Source organism: Bombyx mandarina, chromosome 05, assembly GCF_030267445.1.
Source record: "Bombyx mandarina strain Sakado chromosome 05, ASM3026744v2".
Classification (NCBI taxonomy): domain Eukaryota; kingdom Metazoa; phylum Arthropoda; class Insecta; order Lepidoptera; family Bombycidae; genus Bombyx; species Bombyx mandarina.
In genome coordinates, this window is record NC_143212.1 from 1,709,708 (window position 1) to 1,725,031 (window position 15,324).

General features: G+C 38.1%; 1 protein-coding gene and 1 long non-coding RNA gene across 8 annotated transcripts in view; both read left to right on the forward strand.

Annotated features, from left to right (window-relative positions):
- Positions 1 to 15,324, forward strand: part of LOC114242131 (uncharacterized) — a 172,461-nt gene that overhangs the window by 128,132 nt on the left and 29,005 nt on the right. The window lies entirely within an intron of this gene.
- On the forward strand, positions 4,873 to 13,493 carry LOC149502889 (uncharacterized). The gene is made up of 2 exons (XR_016323064.1): positions 4,873 to 8,335; positions 8,789 to 13,493. It is a non-coding gene; the product is annotated as an uncharacterized LOC149502889 (long non-coding RNA).

The following is a 15,324-nucleotide window of genomic DNA, read 5'->3' on the forward strand; positions in this document are numbered from 1 at the left end:
CAGCCTATGCGTGAGGAGTTAGTTATGTTGAGTATAGATAGCACGGTAAACGGATATCGGGCGGGCGGCAAGCACGCGGCGCGAGCGCGCCCAGTCAGAGTGCCGCCGCGCTGTCAGACGCACGCGCTATCTGCACGTGCACACGCTAACCTCAGCACGACTGGTTCATCACTGAACATTGCGTGGGAATAAAATTAATTTTGTACACAAACTTTTGAATGATGTCAGTTTGCATGTACCTCGTTTGCCCTTGGTTCTTTTTGGTGATCTATTTGGCTTTTCTGATGCTGGACGTCTGAGGCCAACTATCTGGCTGAAAAATTAACCGGCAACGAGAGCGCAGACGCGACTCGCCGATCGATATACAAGGACAGAGAGCGGTGCGGGCTGGTATCAGCCGTTCGGCTTGCGAGCTAAGACGCGGGTGCTTTGGTGCGTTCGGGCGGGTGCCGCGTGCCGGGAGCGCCTCGGGGGTGTTATGCGGGGCGGTTGCGACCGCCGCAGGCCCGCTAGCTTGGTGGACAGCTGAGCCGTGTCGGCCGTCACGATCGCTCCGCACGCGTCGGGCACGCGGCCGCGCGTCGCGCCCGCCATGAGCGCGGCCACGCCGGAGGTGCGCGCTCCACCAGGAGACGCCACCTCACCTGCTGTCGCGCTGCCTAGGATTAAACCCGATCTTGACCTCAACGATGCCACTCTTTTCGCTGTATACTGCTTCATTAAAAATTTCATAGGGTAAGTAGTAATCTAGATATTAGTAGATAATATGTTTTAACTTTCAATATTCATTGTGGTAAGGTTCATTGATGACATTCTTTCAAAGTGTACAAATTACATTATAACAATAAAAAGACAAACCACATAACCCGTACATAATATACAATGTGTTTCTTATAAAAACCATAAAACAAATTACATGTTAAGTTACGAACTGTATTCTTTTCTCTTTTTTTACAATAACAACACAAAGGCCTCTTATATTTTGTTGACTCGTTTGTGTTCTAAGAGCATTTCGTAATTGTTTGTTGAAAAAATCTCGAATGTTTCGAATAGCATGCACCAGATAACCTAGACAAACGTAAATAGGTACATCGTATCGTAGTGACCTTGTATAGCATTTAAATAAGTCAGGTTGTCCCTACTTGTGTTTACGCGTTTTATCGAATTAAAGTACTAACATTGTAGTTAATTTACGAATAAAAATGTTTTAGTGCTTTTGAAATACGTAAATACGACATCAAGATATGAAAACCAAGTTTAAATAATATCATTATTGTGCTTTTCGCAAATTCTTCATAAAATTAAATGCTCCTAATCAATGGTTTTACAATGTTGATAATCTCTGTCTGAGTGTTATATAAAACCATTTTAGGTTTGTTATTATGTATGCCGCCCTACACTTGTTTATGGTAAGTAACATTAAAATACGCCTACTATACAATTATAATAATATAATAAGGCTATATATTATACAATTTTATGCTCAGGGATTTTCACAAACAAGCAAGCGAACACGAATTAGCGCAACGAATTAAACAATAGAAGCAACAGTAGCCGTTCGAAGCCAATATCCATTGGTCGTGCAGTTATAATCTTTAACGCTCCATAAATAGAACGTTTGTCTGCTGCTAATTATTGGCAATAAAGGGACGAAGCCGTGCCGAAGTTCGTTAATAGAAAGTCATGATTTAGAAAGTGACTCGCTCTATTGTTTTATTGGTTTAATTCTTGATAAGTCCTCGGTTACAATCAATAGGTCTAATGTTTTCTTACAAAAATTACAAAAGCGATAAATTATAGTTATATTCCACTAGCTGACCCGGCAGACTTCGTAGTGCCTCAATCGATAAATAAAAGACCTAAACTTTTGTATAAAATAAATTTAAAACAAACAATAGGAATCCGTCCGACGGGGGACACATCAAAGGAAAAACAAAATTGTTTGTTTTCATATAATTCCGAGAAATTTCATATTTATCTACCTTTTAAACCTTCTCTGGACTTCCACAAATAATTCAAGACCAAAATTAGGCAAATCGGTCCAGTCGTTCTCGAGTTTTAGTGAGACTTACGAACAGCAATTCTTCTTTTATATATTATATCTATATATTAATACGTGAAGCAAAAACTTTGTATCCCTTTTTACGAAAATTGGGCGGACGGAGGAGTATGAAATTTTCCACACTTATAGAGAATATAGAGAAGAAGTGCAAATTTTTTTTTAAATAATGCATAAAAGATACATTAAATCAATAAAGAAAACATTACACACACTACATACCATGTATTTGACGCACACACGCATGCATACTATTTATTGTCAAACTTTTGTTCTTGACGTCTGTTGTCAAATTGAGAATAGATTAAATATTGTTTGTCTTTGTTAATATTTTTTATAGTGTAGTCTTGGCGAAATTTGTGATTATAGAAGTATAAAATACAATCATAATAGTGTACAAACTTACAATTCCAATTAATTATAGTCGAATTTCGACTACTGCAGGACCACTAGTATTCCATTAAATGGCAGTGATTATTTTTAAAATGAAAAGTCAAATGCACTGGTCTTTTAATTGTCTATAAACAATAATAATAAAGCAAATCAATCAATCTTATGGTTTATGTCACAATTGAAAATGCAAACTGTTGCATTGGGCATCATCACTTTCACAATGAGAAAAGGGAAAGTTTTGGTGGCGTCCGTTCCCTTGCGGTCAGCTCGGCTCGGTCTATCTACCGGCGCTAATTCCTCTTGGTTTATTTCATTGCGCACTAATAACCGAAGAACCAATTTTATTGATTTCACTGTTCACAGTTTTACATAAAGATTCGTTTATTTTCATTTTTATTGTTTTTATTCGACACTGGGACAGTAAATTTCGTTGCGAAATCTCCGCGAATTTCACTAATAATTATGTAACATACTGCAAATGTAAGCGTCCCCCGTACGGTTTATAGGTTCTTATATAACAGAGATCATATCATATCGACGGACCGTTTGTTGATTTCAGTTGTAATGTAATCAATCTCCATTCGGGATGGAGCCACGATCCATTACTTGTCAAATCAGCTTAAGCTATGCGTCATTTCCTTTTTATGTCAATATTTTGATAATCGTCTTTTTTTGTTTTACAGTGTATCTCGTAGTTTTTTTTAATTCAGCTACGATAGCTATAAAATAGATAGTAGGAATTTTTCATGTAATCATGCACTTAAACAAGAATGTTCGAACATAAAAACAATATAAAAACAATGGTTCAATGGTTACATTAATTGTACGCGGTAACTGTCTATCAAGTGTCGGTTCTCGCAACGATGACTTTTGATATATCGGAGATGGTGCGTAGAACTATTTATTTGCACGTAAGTACACATGTATTAGCTGCGTGCTTAGTGCGAGTTTTTTACCGTTATCGATAGCGTAAAAGTTAGCTCATATTTGTATGAAATGGGATCGTTTGCGTACGTTTGCCGCTAGGGGCGCTGTTCCAACTGCATACAAAATTGGCTTAACTTTTACTCTATCGTGAACGTTAAGAAACTCGCACTCAGCACACTGTTAAGACATTTTTTGTATGGAATAGCGATCGCTCGGTAACCGTATGTCAACCGTTCACGGTTTCAACTCGGCAGGTGTTTTTGTAATAATTTAATGGATGTTAAAAGCCCTTTCACATAAATACGAATGATAGAGAACTTAAAAATATGTAAGTATGTAGCTCGTCTAATGTACTCTTCGACGTTCGAAAATATGTAAAAACGTGTTTTTGTGCTTTTTTAATCTCACGAAATTAAAAAGATGAATGTGAAATTAGAATTTGAACTTTTGAATGTTCGACCATCACTCAACAACGTAAACAAAAGGATTTTTGCGGTTAAATCTTCTCTTTGTTTATTTCAATTCTCAATACGGCGCGGCGTTACGCGGATACTTACCAGTTTTCGTGTTTACACTAGACTGAACTCAACGTTATTTTTAATGTTCTTAAAGCTATTTTGTATACCGCGCGAAATTTTGGCAAATACTATAATGTTATTTTTATTGTATTCTCTTCAGTTTTCGCAAATCTTAGACACCATTAAAACTACTTTTACGGTTTAATCTCGCGTTTTTTATTAACGTTATTTTACTTTAGGAGTTTCGAATATTTTACAGTTTTCTTAGTCACGGACGAGGTATTAATTTTTATTGTTATTAATATATATTTCTTCAAATGAGGGTTATAAAGAGTCCTCGATGGTAGGCAGCGGCGCGGCTATGCTACTGAAATAGCTGTTGTTCATGACAGAGACCAATCACTATTAGGCTCGCCTTATCATTCGGATAGTAATATAAAAACATAGATAGATTCAAACACACGTTCAAATATTCTATCAAACAAATACCATAATAGATATTGCTTCCATCATAAAATGCTTGCTATTAGTTTTTCCATTGTAGCAATGTAAACGCAGTTATTCGTAATAAGTAATAGGAAACGCATTCTACAAGCCACTTTTCATGAAAGGCCTAGTTTTTTTTTTTTTTGCAACGATGTTGTCGTTTGACTTTAATGATACTGTTATAAAGAGGCTTGGTGGACGGCTGATTAGCCAGGATCTTATCCCGCATATTGATTGATGTGTTGCCTTGACGTGCTACCATGGCGCCACCCTCACAACCGCCCCGCTTTCATACAAGGACGCCGGGAACAGGGACGCGCGCATACTCGCCACTCTACGAATTAGTTTAAGCACGGCAATCGAAAGGGGAGGACGCTCTCACCCGATTCGAACCATTTTAAAGCGCGAAACTGGGTAAAACCGGTATTCTTGTCACAAACCACTGGGCTTGAGAACTGGAAGACGCTCTGAAACAACATTTGTGAGTACCTTATTCAATTGCACTCACATTAACCTAGATATCGAAAGTAGGTCAAGCTTCCGTGTCCTCGGCCCTAAAGGCTTTATTTATGAATGGGCGTGTTTTTTTTTTTTTTTTGAACCAAAGAGCTTGTTTAGCAATCGCTTGAAGGTAATTTATCTTTCTTCATCGACTTAGCTCTTAATCCTCAAGTGACTGAATCCTAGCCTTTTGTGTTGAATGACGTCATTGAAAGTTTAAATTTATAATACCTGCCACTCATTTATTTGATACTTAACACAGCTTAAGCTTAAGGTAATCCAACGTTGTTGAAGTTTAGGATTATAATGATAATTTTATTCACACTTTCAATCCACAACAGTGTATTAAAATACCAGGATAAATTCTATGAACGAAAATATGAAGTCTTTCTTAGTCATCCGTTGTCGGGGTAGAGATCATCACATCATTAAATTTGCACTACTGCTAACCTAACAATAGATAGCCGATAGTTCTAGTAAATTATTATTTTTAAGTTAGAAAATCAGAACATTTGTTCGCGTTGATTCTTGGTAGAGACTGAGCTAGAACCGGAAGCAACAGTGTACAAATCGATTACGCATGATCTCGATGCAATCGTTCTTCTTATCTTCCCATTTGGAGAAAGTAATATCAGGACGCCAAGCGTTTTATTCAGGGCGATTTCGCTTACATGCACCAATCAACTTGAGTACCTCAATACATCATATTCTACCAAAGTGTTACGTAATACGTATTAACGCTTTTTATTTATTTATTGCTTATATAGGTGGACGAGCTCACAGGCCACCTGGTGTTAAGTGGTTACTGGAGCCCATAGACATCTAGAACGTAAATGCGCCCCCACCTTGAGATTTAAGTTCTAAGGTCTCAAGTACAGTTACAACGGCTGCCCCACCCTTTAAACCGAAACGCATTACTGCTTCACGGCAGAAATAGGCGGGGTGGTGGTACCTACCCGTGCGGACTCACAAGAGGTCCTACCACCAGTAATAAACGAAACGAACGCGAACGAAATGTGACAAATTTTCGGAATAAGTTGCCTTGTTCATAGTCGCCCCGCTGCGCGTGCGTTATAAAATTTTACCTCGTACGCTTTTTACACGTACCAGCGACGAACGTTGGTCGCGATCGTAACCGTCCGTCCACACTTCCTGTGTCGGCGTCAGGTGGTGCTATTTCCACCTCGAACCATGAACCGCCCGGCTCGCACAATTCACGTTCAAAGTCGTATAATTACGCGCCGCGTTCGAATAAACATGTTATAAAAGTTGTTATTGTCGCCGTTAATAAAATTCAAATATATAAATATTATATTTATTATAATACTAGCTGTACCCGTCCGCTTTGCTGAACATTTAAAATTAACATACCCCCACAAAGATTCTCATCATTAACGCCCCCGCAACTGTTGTAGGGAATCCAACACTCATATAAATATTAGCCTATACATTAAGTACATGTATTTTCTACATGGATACCAAGTTTCAAGTCAATCGGATGCACGGTTCAGTAGTTATAACGGAACATCCGTAAAAACCACTGTAGATTTATATATTAGTACTAGCTGACCTGGCAGACTTCGTAGTGCCTCAATCGATAAATAAAAGACCTAAGCTTTTGTATAAAATAAACTTAACACAAACAAAAGGATTCGTCCGACGGGGGACACATCAAAGGAAAAAACAAAATTGTTATTTTTATTTCATTCCGAGCATTTTCATATTTATCTTTTATCTTTTAAACCTTCTCTGGGCTAACACAAATAATACAAGACCAAAATTAGCCAAAGCGGTCCAGCCGTTCACGAGTTTTAGCGAGACTAACGAACAGCAATTCATTTATATATATATATAGATAAATAGTGTAAATGTAACACCAGAGAGAGTTTTAACTATGAATGTGGAATGCTTTAGAGGTCTTCCTCAAAAAAAATGGATGGATTTCGTGAAAGACGATATGTGTAAGAAGGGAGTGAGCGAAGAAATGGTATGTGATAGAGTAGTATGGAAAGAGAAACCCGTCATATCGGATCCTCCCGATCCACTAACAGTGCTTTTATGTACCCCAAGCACCGGTCATCGGTCTCGTCGAACCCGTCGCTTGCGACGAAGGGCTCGGCGAGTAAATTAACCCACAGACACAGCCCACTTCTCGCCGGATCTTCTCAGTGGATCGCGTTTCCGATCCGGTGGTAGATTCTGCGAAGCACGGCTCTTGCTAGGATTCGTGCTGGCATCATAGTCAGGATTGACACCCCTGAGCTCACCTACTAGCCCGGTGAAATGGTCTCTCTGGACCATCAGCTTAAGTAGGAAAAAAACATGTTGCGCCGACCCCAGGTGACTGGGAGAAGGGCAGGTGAATGATGATGATGATGATGATAAATATAACAAGAACACAATTACTATAGTTTTATAGCTCGCGCTCGTGGTATTGTCTCTTAGTGCCCTTGGTCGAATTTACGTTCAGAGGAGCATTTAACCTAAATCTTCTTGATTCTGAACAATGCTAACGTGACCTCGTTTACTCTCACAGTCGTTGTGATTCGATGCAACCGACCCACATTTATTGTTTTTATGTCTATAAAAATAATATGTTTATCATTATAGGTTGTATCGGTCAGAAAGATTACAGCTGCGCGGAACCCAGCTTTATGCGACATAACGTTATGTTTTCTTAAAAAAAATGACACAATATTTATATATAATACTTTGATTAATTGTCGAAAATCCACCCAAATAAAGCAAAAAAAGACGGTTTAGTCCACTATTGTAAAAAAAAAATTGTTCGGATTTAATGGGATCCTGGTTACAATTATTATTAATATTAATTACCTAATATCGTTATAAATACATAAGTACGCTACTTATCGTACTGTACGCTATGCTATACTTTAATGCTTAACAACGGTCGGTGGAACTGCTCTATCGATAAAGAATTCGTGTTCGAATTAACTAGCCAATCGAAAACAAAATTTGCGTACCGTCGATGTTTCACCTAAATATAAACAGTATTTTATATCTGGAACAGAGTGTTGCGTACTCATCGGACACTTATAAAAACGGCTTCGAGGTCAAAGCAAACGGCATCGAACAGTACGGCGATCGCACGCGCGTTGTAACGACGCTCCCATCGATATCGATGCCTTATTATCACGCGCAGCAGTGACGTCACACGCGTATGCAACGGCCGCGCCAATGGTTCTTGGCACGTCGACCGCGATTGATTGAGGCTCGTGTCTTCAATAGTACACGTTACGCCGCTGCGACCGGTCGTTTCCCGCATGGTTCAGAAATTGATGGCTGATCTGAAGGTGCTCATCGGGAAACGAGCACCGGCGGCCGGGGGTGCCCCCGCCCCCGCGCCGTCGCCGCCGTCCTCCCAACAACAATATACGAGAAAAGATCTGAAGGCAAATCTACACAGACACATGAGTATCGTTTTGGACAGGTCAGTTGGCGTTTGTATTCGACTTCATGCCATCACTCACTTCAACAAAAACTATCTCCAACATACAACACAAACAGCAGAGTGCTGCACGAACGTTAAACCGGAAGATAACGTACGTTGATAACAAGAAAAACTTACAGATAACACAAATGTACTTGAGCTCTTGCAATGCAACTGAAAAAATTATCAATCATTAAAATTATGAAATATAGTTATAAGCAGCATATCTGTAGATAGCGTGTCCGTTAACAATGTTTGTGTCATTGATGTAAATATATAAGAATTCATCGTGCCATCGTCACATATCATTTTTTCATGCTATTGCCAATATTTTGTTAATTCGTGAATGTCAATGCTTGTGGTTGCTTAAATCGAGCTAACATACTTTCGTACTACATTATATAGAAGGAAAAAAAAACTTGTCTGTGTTTAATGTCTTTCTATTCCCTTTAGCAACCATTTCCCGCAAACAAGATACAGGTTGTATGAGAATCGTCACCGAAGCCCGAATTTATTACATACTTCGATGCCAACAGAAAACAAGATTTACCAAACTAGGCGTTGCTAAAAAGACTCAAAGCGAAGACGATTTGTAGATGAAACGGTTGAATCTGCGCATCACTTGGTTTTACTTTGCGAAGAGAACTTACCGAACGATACATCAATGAGAAAAATAATACATACTTTATTATTGTGAGCAGGAATACGCCAGCAGTACGATCTGCCTGTTTTGAGATATGTTCTACACAGTATATTCAAACATAAGAAGATAATTCTCTTTCATTGATTGTACTTCTTGCGTAAGGAATAAAGGCATAATAATTGTATCGAAGCGTAAAGTTACAATCTTACGAAACGATTTTAAAATGATAACAGTTTAACCTTCACCATTGCTCGTTCTATTCTAATTTAAACGAAAAAAATAATAATGAAAAATATCTTTGTACTAAATCTCCAGATATTTCATAGGCGATTATCATAATAAAATACTTAATTAAAAATGTTTAGTAAAATATTCTGAATATAACTACCATTATATAATTTAAATTTAGGTAATTAAAACCTTTGCGTTGTTTATAAACAATGTACACACGATCAAAACACAACCATCCCTATTGAAACCGTTGGCAGAGTTCTCGATGCTAATCTCCGTAAACTCATTAATTCATTATCACGATGAAAATTTTCAATTACTTCCAGCGCCGCACTTAACATTGAATTTATTTGTGAATGTTGCCGGTTTAATTAACCAGTTATTACTGCCTCAATAAAAAAAATAATCAAACGCAGCCGATGGTTTCAGTTTGAATATCAACCTTAACATTTAGAGCCGAGTGTTAATTAACAAGCGAAGGTTGGGCCACTGGCGCTCGTGACAGGCTATGAATTTTTTCCTTTTGCTTAAGTATAATCGTTAGGAAATAACGATGGCAAATGTCTTTAGTTTTCCACGATAGATATGTTTTGGGACTCATGTAGTACATACGTACGTACCACTGCTGTGGGCCATATTGTCGCTGTCAAACCAAAGCCTGCTATGTGCAAAAACTCTATTTTGTATTAACGAGTAAAAACATTTTCATATAACATTTTATATAAAGGTGAATTTTTAAGAACTATATCAAATGAGAGCTATAGATAAATATTAAAGCTATAGACACATAACAGTTTTTTTTTATACGGTAGGTAAGGTTATGAACTATACGAAAAGGTCAAAAAGTAAAAATCTCAAAAAGCACACATAGCAGATTTTGGTTTGACAACGACGATATTCTAGTGTGACTTTTAAAACAATGAAAAAAATAACCGCTTATTAAAAAGGGGGTAAAGTAAAATATTGTGACATGTCCTGTTTCAGACTAGGTTTAAAAAGTCTTAAACAGTAGGCTGCGGTAGTCGGCTATGCCTCTGATATCGCTGATGCTCATGAATATGGGTGACGGCCCATCGTCAACTGAGCTATATGCTCGCCTACCACAAAGATAATTTAAAAAAAAAATGAACGTCTCTCGTCACTTTGAAATATCACATTAAAGTGTAGAGTTGATATTTGTTTCAAAATTCAACTGAATTTTTCATTCAGCAAATTAATTTTTCACTACAAAAATTCTACATCATGACGAATGAAACTAATACACAAAACGCTCATCTTCAATTAAAATTCAACGAATTTAACGATGTGTTTACATGAAAATGAAAATGTCTGTTCTGTCTCGTAAATATGTATATAAATATCAGCATCATCATGTGCATCCGCGCCAGCGTTTTGTTTTTTTAACATCGACGATCTGTGTGGAAATATCGATCGATTGGCACCTGTCGATCACATATTCAAAACATGACGGAATCAAGTGCAGCTATTTGCTGTGCATCACTCGAAATATGTCAATTGATGTATTCGAATTTCTGCTGGGTACAATTGCAATATACATAATTATAATAGCTTAATTGTTATGTTTTGTTGTCACACAGAAATGTAACAGAAGCTTGTGAGTTTTTTTACGCAATCGTGTCTAGCGAACTGGATTTGGAACTGCGAAGAATATTAAGTAACATTTAGGCCATTTAGGCAGCCACAAATATAAAGTTTCCGCCCGGAAAAACACTGAACACGTGCGCTACGAGCTGTGTGCGAAATTCGTTTGTTCGTACACAGTGAATTCCTGGTTTTGGATAATTAATGCGTTCATCGGCCTAAATTTTCTTTGTATTTCACTGTTGAGATGCACGACAATAGAACAAAGAAACTTATTTACCTGTCAATATGGCGGCATAAAATTGTCAAAAAGTGCTTTAAATTCTGATTTCATCCACTTCCGTTTGTTTAAAACCTGAAGTGAAGTAAATTTAGGCGCGTATTCATTTTAGAATTTTACTATGTAAAATTTTAAAATTTGAGAAAGTTCAGACAAATATGTTTTTATAAATGAATAAAATGATGAACATTCTCGAAGCAACTGCGCTTGAACTGTTAAATCTCCTCCTGCGGTGCTCAGGCTGATGTTAGCAAATCCCATCCCTCCTGACTAAGCCGGTGTTCACCTACCTGTTGTGGTGAAAACAGAAAGACCTATTATGCCAATATTCAGCTTTCTGCGATACTAAATATTCTGATAGATCAAATGAGCAAACACATCGCGATTCGATAAAAATTTGTGTCCAGTTTTTAAATAACCAACTTTATAACGACCATTGATTGCGTTTACTCTGCATAATACAACTCGCATATTCTACTAAATTTCTATTTAAATAAGCACCGTGCTTTTTTTCTCTGCGTGGGCTCGGTTCTGTTTGATTTGGAAATTTTACGGACATAATCACGGAAAAATACTAGTTGCATAAACAATAACTTTAATATAAAGATGATGTCATCCTTCGTGTATCATTTCTTGAACCTGAAAGATTGATCGTCAGATAATGCTCGTTGTTTCAATTCAAATTACACTTGTTTATGCATACCTACATATATATCTACACTTAGTTTTCTCACGTGTATTTTCAAACGATGTTTTTTACAATTGCGAAAAATTTGACAAATACTTAGGAGCATTATTCTCAACAATCTCAACTGTCTTCCTACATAACTCCCTAACTTTAGTTCTTGTGGTGTTGCATCCACTCGCCTGTCCCCGTTTGAAGAGTACGACAACCGTTACATCAACACAGTTCGATCTTACGTCTCGAGGATACTTACTGTGTGGGTGAGGTGTTTATGGGCTCAGCGTGCTTAGTGCGAGTATTTTACGTCCTCGATAGCGTTAGCGTTAACTTAAATCTGTATGGAGTTGGAACGTCTGCCTATGTTTGCCGATAGGGGCGCTGTGGCAACTACATACAAATTTAAGTTAACGCTATCGAGAACGTTAAAAAAGTCGCATTGAGCATGCCGGTAGGGAAAAAAAATGGGCCGTGAGCCAAAGAAAAAAAGTTTTCTCTTCCCTGCCTGCTAAATTGCCGACTATGTTGTTTTTTTTCGTTAATTACAATATTTTAAAAATGCTATTCATCTTATACATGATATGTTTAATATACGGCAAGACAGTATCGTAGCAAGTCTTAAATCAAAATTGCTTACAATGGGTCAAATAATTTATAAGCTATTAGTTTGCAATCGTTACACAGTGTTAATATTATCGATCGCAGTTGAAGGTTGACTATTGCAGTGTGCCATAATAAAAACGACTTAAATAAAGAACGCCGAAGGGAAAATTGCACGTAAAATAGTAATGACTTTATTATCTCCGAGTAAATAGCTTCACTAATTATATAATTGTAATTATACAGACAATACTGGTTGTAAATATCGAATGAAATCACTCGAGTCTCGATGATAAATTAGTGATTCTTGAAAGTCGGTCAGGTTCACAGAAATAAAACTATCAACATATTCCAGAAGAGAACGATAGGACCTTGTGCTAATTATTTGTTCTTTTATACGAGAAAAATCAGCTAACGCCTCTACACGTAATCGTGTCTGGTATTTTAAAAATCAATGAGACAAAGCCGGTTGATGCTCGAGTTGTGGTGGATGATAAACTTGTTTAGACACTTGTACTAATTCAATGTGTTGCAAGTGACTTGTGTCTGATAGTAAACGAGTGGAAAATAAACACTGCGTGTACAGTCGAGGTTATTTTATAATGGATGTCTGGATCGTATCCAGCGGAATGTAGAAATGACACTTGACGCGGTACCTCGGTGCTCTTCAACGCCACACCCGCAGGTAGTCATACGATGATCGCGTATTGTAGCATTATTCACCGCAAACAGCGATATCTTTCTTGTCTAATGTTCGTATTACAAGGCGCGGGGGTGCGTTGTCAGTGGTGGTCGCAGTCGCACGCGCCGAGCCGGCCGCGCACAGCCGCCCGCCGAGGTCGCTGCGAAGCCGTGCTGTGTCACACCGTCTAGGTCAACACACTTATTCGCGTGTACACCTTATCGCGTTCCTATTATCGCATTAAACCTATTTCGTTCGAATATCGATCGATTCAGTCGTGACTCCTAAAGCCGTCTTGAATTTTTCGTGCGGCGAACGAGAACGGTCGCGCGCGTATTGCTCGTCGGATGACATCAGTTAAGCTACCACGTCCGCTGGATTCAATAAACGCTCAGTGTCCGCGCCGTAGTCAGATTGGACGCACGAGACCCTCATGGAGGACGGACGGTGTGCGATGTGTGAAGCCCTCGGCCGACGTAATGTTGCCAACAAGCTACTTCAGATGGCCACTGCGCAGGCGCACATGAGGACATGCTCACATGCCACCACGCCACCGGAATCAATGCACAATGCTGACCTTGCATCGCGAGCTCTAGCCGCGAAACGACGTAAATCAATTGCTGGCTTCAAATTGAATCTGACAACAGAATTGCAACCGAAACCGGCTCCAACCGAACCACCACGGTCGCCTTTCGCTCGGAGGAACACGTGGTGCTCGTAAGTTTGATTCCATAACATCTTATATCCATCAATCAGCACGCAACAATGTTCACATATATCATTCATTAGGTGCGACAATATACCGAGTTCACCTTAATTTATGAAACACTTCACGTTTATTTATCGTGTTTGTCTGTTCTGTCGTTTTGAGTTTTATCGCACCTGCCAATATCACTTTTCATGTAGATTGCATGATTGTTCCAATGGTTTCTACATATTATGTTTGTTGATTGTTACCTTTATCGATATCTCGCTCGACTTCAACCGGCATGTGTTGTTGTTCGAGGTATCAAATCCGACCTTGACAAACTCCAAGCATTCCTTCCACTGAATATATATGAAGGCGTTCTACGCTCCTCAATTTAATCAATACAACCTTGTATTAACGTCAAATCAAACACAATCACTCGTGTTATTAAAACGAATTGTTCGCACTCGATTTAGTTAATCTTGCGATATTAATGATGGCTTTTGGAGATTGCAATCTCCTCTATATTTCTTAACATCAATTACTGTAATGTATTAATCGTGCAGTCTAATTAATAGTGCTTCCGTTCGTGTAATTGGAACATAACTAAAAACTGTTGTATTTCTTGTCGTCCCTCTTTATACAGCATACGTACTCTTTTTTTTTTGTAAAGAGATTGACCAGATAATGACAATACATTGTTTAAATTCCGTATAATTTACGGCTTTTGGAATAGCTTCGTGAGTACTTCATTTTTACTTTAAACTAAATGCGGGTAAATATCTACGGGAACGAATAAATTGAAAAATAATGATCAACTAAACACAGGGATACAGGACTACAAAGTTTCCTACTTGTCAAATGCCCTACGTAACCGGTTCTAACTGGAATGTTGGTAGAAGTACAATAGATCAATTCAGAACTGACGGAAATCTCAATTTGCGCGTCTTGCTGCCTCATTAAGTCAATAACAATGAACTCAGGAACACGCCACTTGGAGAAACTACTTCATGCGTACACTTTTACATCGTCTTCAGCGACTTTTCGCTAGGCTAACCAAACTTATACCGTCGATGATTGAAAAGTAGTCAATGCGCTAATTTGTGAATATGTCATTAGTGAATACCCTCCTAGACCTGACTTTTAAAGTACAGGATAGCCGTATGAAAAAGGTTATTTCTCTGTCATAGAAGCCCATAAGGCGGTACCAACACTTGGTGAGACAAAAAGTACGTTTTACGTCGATAGCATTTTAAATATCCACAAAAACAAGATAAGGATGTGTCAATAATAACTAAATAACTATGAATCAAACGTGTAATTGAGTCGTAATTGCCTATTGTGTCGAATAATACAGTAAAAAAAGAACTTGCGTTATTACCTACAGCTCTTAATGTGTTTTTGTCGATAGACATTCATGAGGATGTCGTCATTTATAATGTACAGATATCAACAAAGAAACATTAATATTAATACAGGTATCTTATTTAAATGATGGGTTGCGTTTTAAAAGCGCACTCGGAGTGTTAAGATTTGTTCATCATTATTTAATGAATCATCGTTAGGATTTGTGTGGTTTTG